Consider the following 17,228-nt stretch of genomic DNA (forward strand, 5'->3'; position numbering starts at 1 on the left):
TTTTTTTTTTTTTTTTTTTTTTTTTTTTTTTTTTTAATGAAACAGGCAATGAAAAGCAGAATTTGAAAATGACAGAGCCACGAGAAAACGAAAGTTCATTTCTCAATATATAAAGTTGCAACTTAGTATTTTTTTGATATAGCAAAATAAATGTAAAAACTTTTCAGAAAATTTTTATCCGCAATGCCAATGATAAGGAACAGAAACTCAAAATTTGTTACAATCAACATTCCTCCTTCAAACGAGATACATAAGAGGAGTCAGTCTTTTTCAATCGAATATTTTATTCCGTTCCTTTTGTTTGAAATATAATATATATTAATACATAATAGATATTACTTTTTTAATTATGAGAGTGATGAAAAATAACGTACAAATATAAGAAAAGAAAATAATATTAATAATAATATTATTATTAATAAATATTATATTAAATAATAATATTTTAAAACAATATTTTATATTCAAAGATTAATTTTTCTCCATTTAAGTAACATCATTTTTATAAAAATATTTCTGTTCTTAAGAATCTTATCCACAGAGGAGTAGAAAAAAATAGAAAATTTTACTTCAAAAACATAGAGAAACAAAGAAATGAATCAAAAAAAACCTTAATATTTCATCTCTTCTGTTCCTTCCAGTGATTTTTAACAATTTTAGTACAATTCACGAATGATATTATACATTATTATAAATTATACATATATTTATAATTCACGAATGATATATATTATTATAAATTATAAATATATTTATAATTATGGTATTATAAATATATTTATAATTCACGAATGATATTATATATTATTATAAATTATATTTATAAATATATTTATAATTATAGTTATAAATCCCTAGTAGCTCCAAAAAATTCACCGAGAAACTTTCATCAACTTTCAGAACTCTTCGGTCTGAGAAAAACACCTTGCAAAAACAAGCGGTTACCTCTTCAACTCTATGTCCAACGCAATCCCCATACGATGTAGGGAAAAATGCACATTCCTGAACATTCCCAGAAACTCTGGCAAACTCTGTCAAGTGAAATTTCACTGGAGAAATGACCGGTAGGGGGTGGTCCGGATGACCTGGAAAGTGGGTCGCGCGACATGGCACGCGCCCCTTGTCAAATGGTCGCCAAACATTTCGAAAACATCTCAATCTGGTCGCGAGAGTGGACCACGGGTGGGCAAAGCTCGCTCTCTCTCCGAGGTTATTTGTCAAGCATCTCGAGGGGGGTGGCTATCTCTCCTTCTTCATCTCGGACAAAGGGTCGCGTGGCCAGACGGAAGTCGCTCGAGAGTTGTTCTCCTCCGCTGGAGGAACTGTGTAAATCACTTTAAAATGAAAGAAGGAGAGAGAGATGAACAACGTTGCCATTTCTCCGTAAACGGAGAGAATCGTGGATCACCGTGGTGAAAATTCGTTTTCTTCTATCTATTAGCTCGCGCCAATTGTATGCCTAGCCCCCATTCGGTCTCTCCGAGGCAAGGTTGGCCTCTTGGCGATTTGGCCCGAATACCCAGTGGCCCTAAATTTTCTAAAACTGTGCCAGCCACCAGTGCCTTTCTTCCCAAAGACTTTCCATTTTTACGTCTGGCTAGCGCGTACAATGGAGATCTCCCGCGACGAGCTGCCTGCCAACGGAGTCAGTCACGTTAGGAGAGGAGAGATCGCTACCAGTGTTCGTACGGGTTATAAACGCATAAATTGCTCCTCGTCTCGTTTTCGACGCACGCCCGCTGGCCGTGACCTGAATTCCTCAAGGCCACTGAAAGAAGAACAAACCGAGACGTTTGGCTTCCGAGGGAGCGTTGGGTTTGCATTGAGATTCTGTTTCTTTTGTGTTTTATGTTTTTTTTTCTCTCTCTCTCTCTCTCTCACATGTCAGACGAAGTCGAAAGAAGTTTCACTTTTTTGTCATTTCATTCGATAAATTGAGACTCGGTTCACGTACGAGTTCACTTTGGTAATTTGATCGTTGGAGTGTTTTACGCATGTACATCTGGTGATTAGGGCAATCGTTCTTTAACACGTATCAAAATACTCTAGAAATCATTTGTCATTTAAATGGTAATTGTCGAAATAAATAGATTCGCACGATTGTCGAAACGAAAATCAATAATAACAAAAAATACACCCGTGTCACCTGGTTCGCGGACCATAACGAGTGACCAAACACCGTATAATTCGTCGCTTTCTTTTTGAACTCGTCGGTATCACTGGACAGAAACCACAGAAGAAGTAATGAATTTATCATTTTACCTGGATTATATTTCAATATACCTAAAACGAAGAAAATTTTGGGACAAAAATTCCCTGTTGCGGAAACAGAAAATCTGAAATTCGTCGTATTAACGAGTATTGGTTGTTCTAGAACAATTCGGCAATAATAACGTACGAATACGCTACAAATTCCGCGAGTACTTTCGAGTACGATACAGAGTAGTCGCTCGAACGATGAGTGTTTTTAAAAATGAATTTTCAGTAAAGTAATATCCGGGGAGAAAAGAGAGAAGTCAGTTGCGGTGGGATTCGTAACGCTCGTCCAGGTACGTCAACAGTTTCGTAACGAAACGCAAACTTTCCTCTGGTCGTGTCGGTAGTAAAAATCCATTGGGTTACCGAACGGAAGCGGCGGTCACGCAACAGTCATCGCATTATCGATGCACACGTGCCTTTTGTAAAAAAATTCCGCCGCGTGAGACGGTGGCGCACGGTGTGCCACAAAACCGCCACGAGGTGTGATGCGTTACAGCTGGTTAAACAGCTGTAACCGGAGAAAGATAGCCGTGAACACCCGCGACAAATTTCAATACCTCCAGAAAACCTCGCGCTCCAAATCAGGCCAGTCTTCCCTCGTCTTATTTCCTTCCTCGTGTCTTTCCTCCTCTTTTCGCTGTAAACGACGATCTCCTCTTCGCGTTTGTTTGCCGATGAAAGAGGCAAGTTTGACAGAGTTTGACTAGTTGAGATTGATGTGTTCGCTGAGTTTCCGGCGAGAGAGAATTGTTAGTTTGTTATTTGTGAAATTTTTTGTAGTGGTTGTAGATTTTATTTACTGGTGAGTAAATAAAATTGCAAAAGTAATTGCAAGTTATTAAGAAGAGCGAGAGATAAGAAAGTTGTCAAATGTGTACTGATTCTGTTTCAGTTGGTTTCAGATGAAATATTATTTAGATTTTGGCGCGTGCTCGTGCAAATTAATACTCTTGCTTGAATGAAAGTAATAGAAACTAAATTGAAGTTTGCATCAGCCATTATATCTAATTATATATTAAATGTTTTATAAAATTTTTAATATATTGTGTGGATTCTTGGATCGCGTAAATTTTCTATAAATCCTCAACACATCCGTAATAATGTGATTATTAAACTATTCTTATGTAGGTGATTATTTCGTGATTAGATTTATAAATAAGATTTATAAATAAAGATAGTTTGAAATTTATCATAAAGTGACTGAAGATGGTATAGCTACTTTTGTTTGATGTTAATAATTTTATTTTAATAAGAGGATAGGAAGACTGTTTGTTGGAAATAGAAAATTGTTAAACTAGGGATTTTTATTCTACTTATTTCTGAGAAATTTGAAACTGCAAAAGTACATATAAGATACACGTTATATGAGAAAATGTACGTAAAATATATCCATTTTTACTATTAATATTTAATCCAAATTTAATAGTTCGGATCGTGTCATTAGTGCAAACTGTACACCTAAAGATGCTGGATATATCCACTTTTGGCCGTTATAAATCATGTTAAATATATCTTACAAACAAATAAATTTTAGGTATGTAACTTAAGTAGCTAACATGAATGAATTATAGACAGAGAACCTTAACTATGTATGTATAGTTAAGTTTGTTTATTCAGGTATAGAATAAAGCAGCACAACAGGACTTCACATTAAGGTTAAGGTTAAGTAGATTTAGTCAATTTGACATGATACTAACCAAATTTTTGTTCAAATAGGTAAATGTAATTCATATAAACAACGTCCTATAGTTACGAATAATAAAATGAAAATTTTATAACGTATAATATTCGGAAGTATATGTTAATTCTTCATATTTGGTCTTTGATCGTAACTTTCTGGAAAATTCGGAGCCTTTAGGATAATTTTACAAACTGTTTAGAATAAAGATTATAATTATAAAAGAAATTTTCAAGGTTCGGTCACGTGATGTGATAAAAGTCACCCTTTGCGAATGAAAGTTTATTGAACGTGGAGAGTAGGTCAGCAGGAGCTTTCATGAAAGGGTCAAGGACACCGCAAGATAACCACCCTCATAAATTTTATTTTATTAGGTAGCTACTTCATAAAAATTGGTTTTACGATAGCTTCATTTTGTGGCCAACAGAGAACAGGATATTCTCACTTTTTATTCCCAATTAACCGAGAATTAAGATTCGACTAACTGCCCTCCCTCCTATAAACCATTCATTATCTTTCATAATTTTCGGATTTTTTTGGAAACGTTGATATTATTGACTTTGTAGTTTATTTTTCCCAAATACATTTATGGCCACAGAAATACTTTCAATATCATCTTTTCAACATCTAATTTTGATTGATATTGTTTTGGGACACAATGTTTATTATCATATGTATTATATGTATATTTATATATACGTATTATATATATTTATATATATTTTTATATATGTATTATATATATATATTTATATTTTTATATATGTATTATGTATGTATATATTTTTTATTATTAATTTATATTCATTGTTCTACACCGTAAAAAGATATAAATCGTTCAGTGTTGGTAATTGGAGTATAAATACTTCGTGTCATGTATTCATACATGTACGAGTGTAAACTTTATTTAAAAATGAGTATTATGATATTCAGTACCTAAATTAATTGTTACGATATTCAGTATCTGAAAGAAGTTGATAGAAATACAAACATAAACATCTAACGATCCATATTCATCTTTCAAAGAAAATAATTAACCTACGGATTTTATGAGTATAATTAAAGAAATAGGATAATTAAAGAACAGAAATTTATTTCCACTATAAAATTTTCAATGTTTTATATACGTTCGCGTATTGTACGCACTTTTACATTCTCAGATTTCTTAAGTAACTTTTTTATAATAATTTTTTGCCATAATAATAATTTAATAATAATAATAATAATAATTTCTCATTGAAATAATAATTTCTTAACGTACCGAAGTGAATTTCTGACAAAAATCTATCTATTAATAACACAGTTTTGCAAGTTCATTTAGTACATCTAGAAGATGTGAAAAATCCCAAATTCATTAATGTCTAGAATGATAATTTAAAAAATTCTGTGTACCTATAATATGTAGATGACTGTAAAATCCATCGGTTCGATCTATTCGATCTGTTCGGCTAGTTTAGGACGGATGCCGCGATAGTTGCCTCGTCATGGTATAAAGAAAGAGATTTTGGTGGATGTCGAAACACCGGTAGCTATTATTAGATCTTATTTTTTCCTATAATTAGTATCATCGAGAGCATATTTATCAATATCTTTTGAACGATTCCAATGTAGTATGGTGCAATAGATTTTAAAATTGGAATGGAAGTTAGATCCTCTTTGTTTTGTAATTTTAATAATACCACTTCGCGAATAAATAGTTTTTAGTTTTATTAATTTAGTATATATTTTTTTATTGTATTTGAAAATTTATTAATCCTTCGAGAACGTGTACATACTAGCGTTCAGAATTGATATACACTAATTAAATTAATTTGATTGATTTGTAGATTTGTAATAATATTTAAATTTGACTGAAATATACAAATAAGTGATAAAGCAGTAATTAGAAACATCGCTTATTACGTTTTCTATGAGATTAGTAAACTGCAAGTAATGTAATAATATAAATAAAAATATAGTAATATATATATAGTAATAAAATATATTTTATATATTATAATATAATTTTATTATAATAAAATTTAATATAAATTTATTATAAATATAAATTTTATTATAATATATTATAATATTATAATATAATTTTATTCTAATAAAATTTAATATACATTTATTATAAATATAAATTTTATTATAATATAATAAAATTTTATATATTATAATATATTTTATTACTTATTATATATATATATATATATATATATATATATATATATATATATATATATATATATATATATTCTATATATATTTGCATTAATTGTGAAAGTTTTTTTCATCAGTTTAGAACAAATTTTTTAATCTAACTTATTAAAAATTTCAGAGATAAGAGGCGTATCAACTAATGAAATAATTCCACGTAATTGGACAATTACAAAGGCCAATTTTATTACTATGTCGATCTTTTCTTTCGACATTCTATTGTCAATCTTCAGAAACAGTAATGTCATTGACTTCATTTTATTTCCTTTTCATAAACATGAAATCTTTCTGCTTGTTTAACGATTGTTTTATCTTTGTAAAATGAGAGTTCTCTTTCGTCAATATTGCAAATCTTTGTTACAGTTAAAAATATTCTCTTTTCCTTATCTCAGTTTCTTGAGAAACTCTACAATAGTGACTTTCCACTAAAGACCGTTCTGTGAGGCACATTTTGGAAAGCTGGCGTCACTTTGAAATCGTTATCCTCGAGGTCGTAAAGGCAAGAACTGACAATATGTATTTCACGGGACTTAGTTATAAAATTCGCCATAAATACCATCGTGAAGTCCCATTCGTCCTTCGAAACTTGGGACTGTCCTCTTGTGCTCTCAGCTTTCAGCTTCTCTCGTTTTATCTTTTTCAATTTTCGTCTTGCTTTGTCATTGTTTCCTTCCCTGACATTTCCAAGCGAACTGTCTTTTTAGGCATGTGCCACATTAAATGTTCACTTGAATTGAATTTTATCTCGCTGTAAACGCTTTTGTTCTTTCCAGTCATTGAGAAATTCGATCAAAAATCGATTTCATTTATGAGAATCTAAGAATGTGGTTCCTTTATGAATTACGTATTTCTATGTGCCTAACAGAGCAGCAGGGCTTTGAAAAAATTCTATAAATATATACTCCCTGAGAAATTAAATTACTTCTTAATAAAAAAAAGCTCCATGTAAGTATTATTCACTTTCTTCGAACCATCATTTCAATTTATTATTTATTAAACAATTTCAGAGAGTACATTTTATTTATAGGAATAAAAAACGGAAAAGGGAGAGTCGAAGATTTGGCAGACGAAGTGTGCTTAGAAGTTCACGAAGCCACATTTTTTTTCCCCCCCCCCTATTCTTAGGGTGCAATAAATCAAAAAACGCAAGGTCTCGTCCTCGAAGAAAGGGCAGAGCCCCTATTTGGCGAAATCGTGGAATCGACGACCGGATATTCTATGGTCGGACGACGGCCACACGCCGGCCACCTCCATAAACTCATTAACTCGCAAAAGTTGCAATTCTAGCTCGCATTTTTCTGAAAAGGCGACCTCGTAAATTACATAGACATAATAACGTACACGCGAAGAATATTTAACGGAAGGTTATCCAGTGATGTCGGTTTTTCTCCCTTGCCTCACTTCGGTCGCACGCCCTCTTCTAACGGATTTTCGTTTCTTCTCTTTCCCTCCCTTCTTCTTTTCCTGGTTTTCAAAGTGTTTCCTGACACACACTTTTATATATCACATCGTTCCACATTTTTCTTCAATCCTTTTTCTGCAGACTCCGAAATTTTGAGAAACATAAATTTTAGGGATTGTTTTAACATACCTATATTATCTAAACGAGTGTCGTGGATAAAAGGTATTGTGAAATCACTTTGTCACAATCTTTATGCATTACAATAATTTGACATAAACATTAGATAATTATAGTTTATTTTCATAATCATCATGCAGACTCCGAAATTTTGAGAAACATAAATTTTAGGGTTGTTTTAACATACCTATATTATCTAAACGAATGTCGTAGATAAAATGTATTGTGAAATCACTTTGTCACAGTCTTTATACATTATAATTATAATTTGACATAAATATTAGATAATTATAGTTTATTTTCATAATCATCATAATCATCATGCAGACTCCGAAATTTTGAGAAACATAAATTTTAGGGGTTGTTTTAACATACCTATATTATCTAAACGAGTGTCGTGGATAAAAGGTATTGTGAAATCACTTTGTCACAGTCTTTATACATTATAATTATAATTTGACATAAATATTAGATAATTATAGTTTATTTTCATAATCATCGTGATTAATACAAACAATTTGTCATAATCATATATCAGTTTGAATAACGATGATACAGTAATAATTGTATAATAATAATACAATTCGATGTAATAATACAACTTGAATAACTCTATATAATTAGCATAAAAATCGTTTCTTGCATTGTCACGAGCATTCTTTAGTATTTTAATCGACAAAATTTTAGAAAATGTTGCAGCCTCTAGAAAACATTCAAATTTCAATTCATTCACTCGTTTTTCTAAAAAAAAAAAAGAAGAATAAAAAAGAAAGAAACATGTGAAAAATTATTCGTCAAAAGAAAAAAAAAAAATTATGTTTCATATCCTTTAAATTTCTGCATCATCATCTTTTATTATATTTCTTGGTTAAATATTTCTCTTTCACTTAATTCTCACTTATTCGCTTCAAGAAATTGATCACTCTTAAGTAGCATTGCGAAAAAATAACAAAGTCCTGATTAAACAGAAAAATCCCAAACACTTTGAATAATCTCCTAATTTTAAACGGTTTATTTTACCTTAACCAGCCGGAAAGGCAGGTATGTTTGAAGTGACGTTTAACTCGATAAAGGTGTCGTACCGTGTAATCACACGGAAAATCTCAAGATTTATCGCATCGTAACATCATGATCGGTAATACTCAATCCCGTGCTGAGCCTTGTGGACCTTTTCCTCTTCTTGTTTCTTTCTTTCTAGTTTCGAAGGGGCGCTACGGCGCCACTCTTTCTTCCTAAGAGGAAGTCGTATTTCATCCCCTCTGAAACGTGTCGCAATCATACGTCCCGTTTGATCTCGGCTTCAACGACGTTTGTGGATCGCGCGTACTATTTTCTTACCGTGGAGAATTAGCGTTGTAGAAACTGCGACTATTTTTCGATGTTTTCTGCTGTACTATAAATGGAGCACCATCGTAAAGTGATCGTTTACTATTGAGACGTTAATTGACTAGTTTGAAGAATAGTTAGTATAACAATTTAGTAATTTTAATATAATACACGTAATATTATATAATTATTATATTATAATATAATAATTATAATAATATATTATATAATTATGTATAATATAATGTTATAATAATTTAGTAATTAAAATTTTCTAAAATTAGTAAATTAGCCTATTTTTTATTGATTAGAAGAAAAGAACTTTTAGCAGTGAAGTTTTAAGGAATTTTCATTATATATTAATATTTGGATAAAAGAGTGTTAATTGTTTATAATCATAATGAATAGTTTATAATAATCATAGATATCTGCCTAGTTATTAAATAATAAATAAAGGAATAAAAATAGTTAAATTTTTTAGAATGCTTTTATTATTAATATTTTTCCAGAAGGATTTTAATAGCTTATATATATAGTATAGCAAAGAATTCTAATAGTTTAATTTTAGGAGATTTTTAGGGAGTATAATATACTATAAATGTACTACCAACAATATATTACTTATATGGTAGTAATAAATAGTTATAATAAATAAATAAAAGTATACTAAATTAAGTATGATAAATAAATTAAATATATTTGCACGTGTGATAAAACAGAATAAAGTCAGAAACCACTTAAGTAGATATAAGTTTTCAGTGGACAGCCACCCAAAGATTGAATTGACTTAAACATCGAAATCCTCCTCCAACTTGTGGGAGAAATAAAAAAAAAGAAAAAAGAAGGAAGCAAAAAGTGTTCAAATAACAACGAAACATGAGAGACGTCGATCTTCCCGATCAGCTTTGCAACTTACACGATCATAAACTCACCACGATGAGTAGCAGCTTCGTTAAAAGAAACTCCAAAATCACGGCACTCCAATTAGTCTTCGAATTTTTCGGCAACTTTTTAAACATTCTCGTGGCAAATTTTCAAAGAGGGAATGGCTATCCAGAGAGGCTGGTAGCCTGAACAAAAGGCGCGTTTCCAAAGGTTCATCGAAACACCCACGTTGAACTGCTCTCACGATGGTGGGATTCGTTTGGCCGGCCTCCGTAACGCCTCCGACTTGTTCACAATCAAGCTTGAACAGTTCGTGGTGGGGCTCGACATCGATTCGAGAAGTGGGGAATAAACGTCGGCGTACGTATTACATCACGATAACGCTTATATTCAGAGATAGATACAATGAAGAGTGGCAACCGAAGGCTTGAGATTTGGAGAATGATCACAGATTTTGGGTAAATAATTTTGTTGTTGTTGAAGTAAATGGAAAACACACTGTAATATATTGCTAATTTGAACAGTTTTTTTCGACGACTGTTTTATTTGTACGTAACGAAACATATGTACGCACTTATGTGTGTACAGTGGCCCACGAAACTCATTATTATCATTGGTTAAATTTAAAATCAATTTAAAAATGAACACAATTGAATAGGTTTTGAATAAATTATAATATTGTAATATATTATAATGTTATAATATTACATACAAGTACCATTACTTATAATATTATAATAATTATAATTATATTGTAATAATTATTTTTATTTATATACAGGTATAATTATAAAATATAATATGTATAGTTTATATTATTATTATATTTTATATTATATCAAATATGTATTATTATATTTGAAACCAATCTGAAACTGAGCCAACAACTATAGTATATCTTAATAACATAATTATATTATAGTCCATACCTACTAATATTATTATAATTTATATATAGATCATAATATATATAATTATTATTATTTATTATAATTAATATATATATATTAATTATATATTTATTATATTTATTATATTTATTATATTATATTTTATTATATATATTATATTTATTATATTTATTATATATTTAATTTAATTTTATAATTTTATATATTATATTATATTTTATTTAATATATATAATTATTAATTATTCACTATATATAATTATACATAATTATTATTTACATTACATTCACATGTAATATATCCACATTGATATTTATATTATTATTAGCCAAAGTATCAAACCTACTACTTGATAAATATCAGGCACATAACTTCACTTCATAATTCTTATCCGCAGTTTGTTTCAGTCGCAAGAAATCAGGGAATCGATTCTAGCAAGAAGCGGTGCCATTTTTTTTTTTTTTTCTTCATCCATCCTTTCAAGAGTTTCATCGTTATATTATCTATCTACATATGTCTAGATCGTTAAGAGCGAATGGTTTTGATAGTGTGAGACGACGATAAAATAAAACTAAGACCGAAGTATCTGTGTTACTTGAGAAATTTCGAGATTAATCACGAATTGGACACAGTTCGTTGGTATCTCCTTAATCATGGAATGTTGAAGTTTAGTGTGGTTCGACGATCGGAGTCGAGCTCGAGTTTTCACGGTTCGCTTGCGTTCCCTGTTCGAAGTAGTTTATTGTTTGTCATCGTTGTTGTTTGCTGTTGGTTCTCCGGCTGATCGACGTTGCTTTCGCTTCGAACTGAATGTAGGTTAATTTTACGCTTCAACGAAGTTCAACCTCATTTTCTATTCGCATGTCGGCGAAGTAAGTGTTTGTGGAAAGCGTGCGTTCGGATTGAAAGGTGTTTAATTTCGTTTGACTCTTCGTTTTTACTCCAATTTTTGGTTTCTTAGATTCTGTAGACTTCTTCATTTCTGTTATTTGTACTATAATTATAAATTTTGGAATTTAATCAAAACAGGATGCTAAAAACTACTGCATGAAAATTCAAATTGTTCGTAATTGTTTGATATTGTTTGATCTCTAGATTCTTCGTTTTTATTATTAAAATGAATGATTTTTTTTTTTTTGTTATCAAAGAAGATTACTCTAAAACTATTGTAAAAAAATTCAGGTCATTCGTAATTATCATAGGATTTAAATTATGTTATTTCCAGTAAAAGCGTAGAATTACAAAGAAGGAATTGAATTACCATCGTGTAAGAACCAAGTGTTCTTTCTCTGCATGAACAGCTTACAAATTAAAATTAGGTATTTAAGTAATTTTTCTGAATGAACAGTTAACAAATTAAAATTATGTATTTAATATTGTGAAATGTATATTAAAATTTTTTTTTAATAATTTTTAAATCTATAATAACAATTCTTTGCTATAAATTTACACATGTACATAAAGTTTAAACTCAGTAAGTTGACAATATATTTGTATAATCTTATTTTATCATATCAATAACTGCAGATAATTTTATATTAAATTTTTCTTTTACTGAATATTTTAGCTCTTTAACTATGAATAATGGTACTGTAGAATAATAATAGAGTCGAAATGTTCCTTAGTCTTCCGAAAGATATCAAAAAGCAAAGAATGGCTATCAAAAGTATTCTCATTAAATTCTAATTTAAAATATCAAAACATATCTAGAAATTTCCTGAAAAAGCAATTGAAAAGTTTTTACAAACTGAAGAGCAGAGCATCCAATCCAAATTACGGTACAATTTTTAGAACTATAAAAATCCTCAATTTTGTACGGAAGTGATGATGTAAAAGTGATGCAAAAAGAATTTCATTCAGTGTCTCGACTATAATGAAGTTTTCCCCTGAAACATTTCCTGAACAATTATCTACAGAACAGTTTGAAAATCTTTCGAATTATTATTAAGAAAACGTTATCAAGATTATAACGTTCAATATGCAATATATCTTTCTCTTATTGAACTTATACCTAAATAAATCAATTTTTCTGGAAGGTTAAACTATGAACAAAATGAAAGTGAAAGCAATGGCAAGAGATAAAAATTGATCATAAGACGAACATCCATTGTGTTAGACGAACATCCAAGGAGTTAGAAGATATTTCGCAGGCATGAAGAGGCAAAGATATTTCTGACATATTTATAACCAAGCGATTTACCTTTCGGTACATGCACAATTTATAATATATTTAAACAGAAAAAATATGAAGAATTCTGTTGTAACTACTGTTCTGTCTGTTGTAGTCATTTGTCTTGCCATTGGTCCCATGGGACTGTTTAATAACAGCTACCACAGACGGTTATGTACACAGGGAAAACGGATTATGGGATTAAGCACGAGCAGCAAATAACTTTTACCTTTCAACCAAGGCCATATTAACGGAAAAAAAGGCGGATTGTTGGCGTTTTCTAGTAATTGGTTATCTACGATAATCTACTGTTGCTGGCGTGTTGAAAAATTAGAAATAAATAAATATTTTGATTACCAACGGATTAGGACGGAATATAAGACTTTTCTGAAATTTTGCAAATTTGTGTCGTACGTACATGCCACTTCGGACTTTCAAATTCACTTTGAAAGCCTTGATGGATCATATTGTGACAATTAGTTTAAATTTTTTGATCCGGCAGGTTTTTATTAAGAATTTTATAGGTATGCGTAGGAATCTGCAAAAACTGATAAAGTTTTTGGGTAAATGAATGTGTTGGTAAGTATGTAAAGTTTTGAAAATCTTTTAGAGTTACAGTAGTGTTTGATAACAGTAGTGATGAATAGATTTTTATATATTTGTGGGGAATTTTATAGTGCAAATAATGCACATAATGTTAAAAGACAATAAAATATCCAAAGTACAGTTCTTTACAACGTTTAATAGATGTGTAAAACAATTTTCTATCAAAATTCTATTCTCTCAAAGGTAATGCATTGTCAAAGGTGTGAATTTGCATAAAAATTTTTAATTTAGTAATGAGTATTCAGTATCTTACAAGTAGTCTGGCTCGAACCTTTAATTTATGTTATTTGTTCTCATAATATATTTATGACAACTCGAAATTTCTGAACATTTTTAATATTTTCTTTTAATGATTTCTGATACCATAATATGATAATTTCAATTCTTGTTACTGTTACCATAAGAGTACTTGTCTTTGTATATTAAATCATTCATTTCTTAAACGACAAGGCAAATGTTAGATACTTCAATGATTAATTCATCACTAAATTATTATTTTACATATTTGGTAGATATTTATAGATAATATTATTGTAAATAATATGTTTTACATACAATTATAAATATTTTTGTAAATAATACATTGTAAATATATACATATTAATAATAATATTATTGTAAATATATACATATTAATAATATTATTGTAAATAATATATTTTACATACAATTATAAATATTCTTCTAGATATAATTAAACGAATAGAACTTACGAAATACTATAACGAATATACTCATTCCACTCTGGTTAGTATTGTAAATATATACATATTAATAATAATATTATTAATTATAATATAATAGTATTGTAAATAATATATTTTACATACAATTATAAATATTCTTCTAGATATAATTAATCGAAAAGGACTTACGAAATACTAGAACGAATATACTCATTCTACTCTGGAAATTTTATATGTATTGTAAAACACCAAGTCATCAAGTTTCAAGCACAAATGTATAAAAAAAATCTATTCTATTCATCGCTGATTTACCGATATTTTTTCAATCTTAATTTACTAATATAATTCTACAATCTGATCTACTGATGCAATCTCTTCTATACTAATACTCGTATTGACGATTAAAATGATTCCTTTCGATGAAAAATATTAAATCACGGAAACGAAGATGAGACACACATAAGTGCAGTGCATCAGTCAAGGCTAGATCCAGCAGAAATGTCTCAATTGGCGGGTTTTCGGTCCTGTACGGATGTGTTCCGCCATTTTCACGGATGCCATCGGGTGTAAAGACCGATCCCACCTGACTATAAATAAGCGAAAGCACGTGTCGACGTCGTCCGCGATGCTCACCTATTATTAGTGGCAATTAATGAGATACGGTTTCCACGGGGAATATATCCGTGGTAACGCGCGTTCGCCTCGCCTATCTCGCCGTGGAAACTTCCTACCATCCTAATTGCACCCGCTTACGCTCCCGTCAAAGTGAATTCTCGACTTCGCGCGCGCCTCGGTCTCTCGCCTCCGGTCACCTCTCATTCTCTGTCACGTTTTCGCGCCCCCATGCAGAATATTCTTGCCGAATATCCGCTTTGTCGATGTAAATATCAACCAACGTAATATATCATTTCCCCCTTTTATTTCAATGATCTCCGTCTCACCGAAATGAAAATTCATTGCACGCCGAGCACTTTTCCTCGTGATTTTCGTCTTCCCTCGTTTCGCAAATTTGACCTCTTGCGCTGGAATTTACTCAGTTTTCAGGTATATATTTAGGCGAAACGAATAATAAAATTTAGTAATTTTCGATCGTTTCTGTCCAGTGATATATATCGTTTGTACGGTTCGGTCGCTCGTTATGGTCCGCAATCGGTTGCCAGCCCAAGTGGTTAAAATTTGATCACGCTCGTGATTCGCGGTGCGAATTGTAATTTTCATTTAAACGAAACGAATTGTTGTTTGAATTTTAATTATAATTTTCAATTATTTAAATTGAAGGCTAATGCGTTGCAGGGTATTTTCAGGGCTCGAGAAAGTCACAAAGGTCGGTTGGTAAGGAAGAAAACATTTCATTTCAAAAGTTTGGCTATTTAAATGTTGCCGATGTGAACTTGTTGAAGGAATGAATAATGAACAGTTGTTTGAACAAGATTGTATCTGCGAGTAAGTTGATAAATTTACAACATTCAAAGGTTCGATAGTTCGATAGTTCGATAGGTCGATAGGTCGCGCTGTCATCCCTACGAGAAGCGGACATATTGTTGGAAAGAAAGTATAGAATCAATTAGCAATCACTTGTTGACGTGCGTATAACTTGCATTTTTTTTTTTTTTTTTTTTTTTTTTTTTTTTTTTTTTTTTTTTGTGAAGATTGAATACTGTACGATAAGTAACCTCAATTTTATTTAATAGATAATGTAATCATCAAATTCATAAAAATCATCAAAATCAATAGCTTCGTTCGAGTATAAATCGCGGCCATATGTATAATTTCATTGAACCTGTGAACACGTGAATTCTTAAAGTATAACAATTTACCATTATTTATTGTAACACTCTGTACGTGCATTTTCAAATTACAGTAGTCCCTGAACTTTACAAAAGTCTAAAGAGGACACACATTGACTACCAACCTTAAGCAGACCAAGGCTAAGAAAGAAAGAATGTGAAAAAGCAGTGTCGACAAAGAGAGCAAAATCAAGAGGGCAACAAAGCACGAAGATGCGTTTTCATCGAACGGAGGGGGGAAGGGGACGAAGGCAAAAGCGGCGGCGGCGGCGGCGGCGGCAAGAAAGCGTGGCTCGGCGCGGTGGACTCGCGCGTCCGCCCCTCCTGCGTACACACGATTCGAAAAAATTTCCTCCGGTGCTTCCTACGGCGACGATGCTCATCAATCTTGCCGCGATTTCGTCCCCGAGCCCGGACACCGAGGCACGAAATCCAATTTTCTTCGGCGGTGGAACAGCGCGCGAGAAAGAGAGAAAGAGAGTATCAGCGGGGCGCGCGGACCAATTGGCTCCTAATTTAAGGATGGCCTCGAACAAAAAAGCGAACGTAATTTCGTGGCTGGTCCAGGCGAACGACGAGCCGCGACCAACGAAAAGGCTTGGTCGTCGCAGGAGTGGCTCGCTGCTTGATAAATTAATTTGCACCGGAAACGGCTGACAAGGAAATGACGCCATCACGCGCTACCAGCCTCGGACCAGCAACCGCGCACCGCTTCCTTCGCCTTTGTTCCGATCTCGCTGTCAACCATCGATTCTAATTTCTTTTTTTCTTTCCTTCTTTCTTTTGGAGTACAATCGATTTGGTGAACCGTGGTCTTTGTTTTTTCCTTTTCTTTTCTTTCTTCAGTTGTCGGAAAACTGGATTCTTTGGTATATTACTATTGTGGATGGATTGAAATCTCTGGGAAGAAATTTATTCCATATATTATATTATAAATATATATTATATATTATATTAAAAATATAATTTCGAGTAAGTCCAAAGCGATCGTTCTTCCATTTTTCTTCGTTATATAGTGATATAACATGACATGTAACTGCATCGTTGTACTTAATGATATAATTCGCACCCTTGCAAATTATTGAATTCAAACGAGTGATATTCTTTAATAATATATTTATCGATAGTCATAGGTACCT

This window comes from Frieseomelitta varia, unplaced genomic scaffold, assembly GCF_011392965.1.
Source record: "Frieseomelitta varia isolate USP_RPSP 00005682 unplaced genomic scaffold, Fvar_1.2 scaffold_972, whole genome shotgun sequence".
In the NCBI taxonomy this organism is placed as follows: domain Eukaryota; kingdom Metazoa; phylum Arthropoda; class Insecta; order Hymenoptera; family Apidae; genus Frieseomelitta; species Frieseomelitta varia.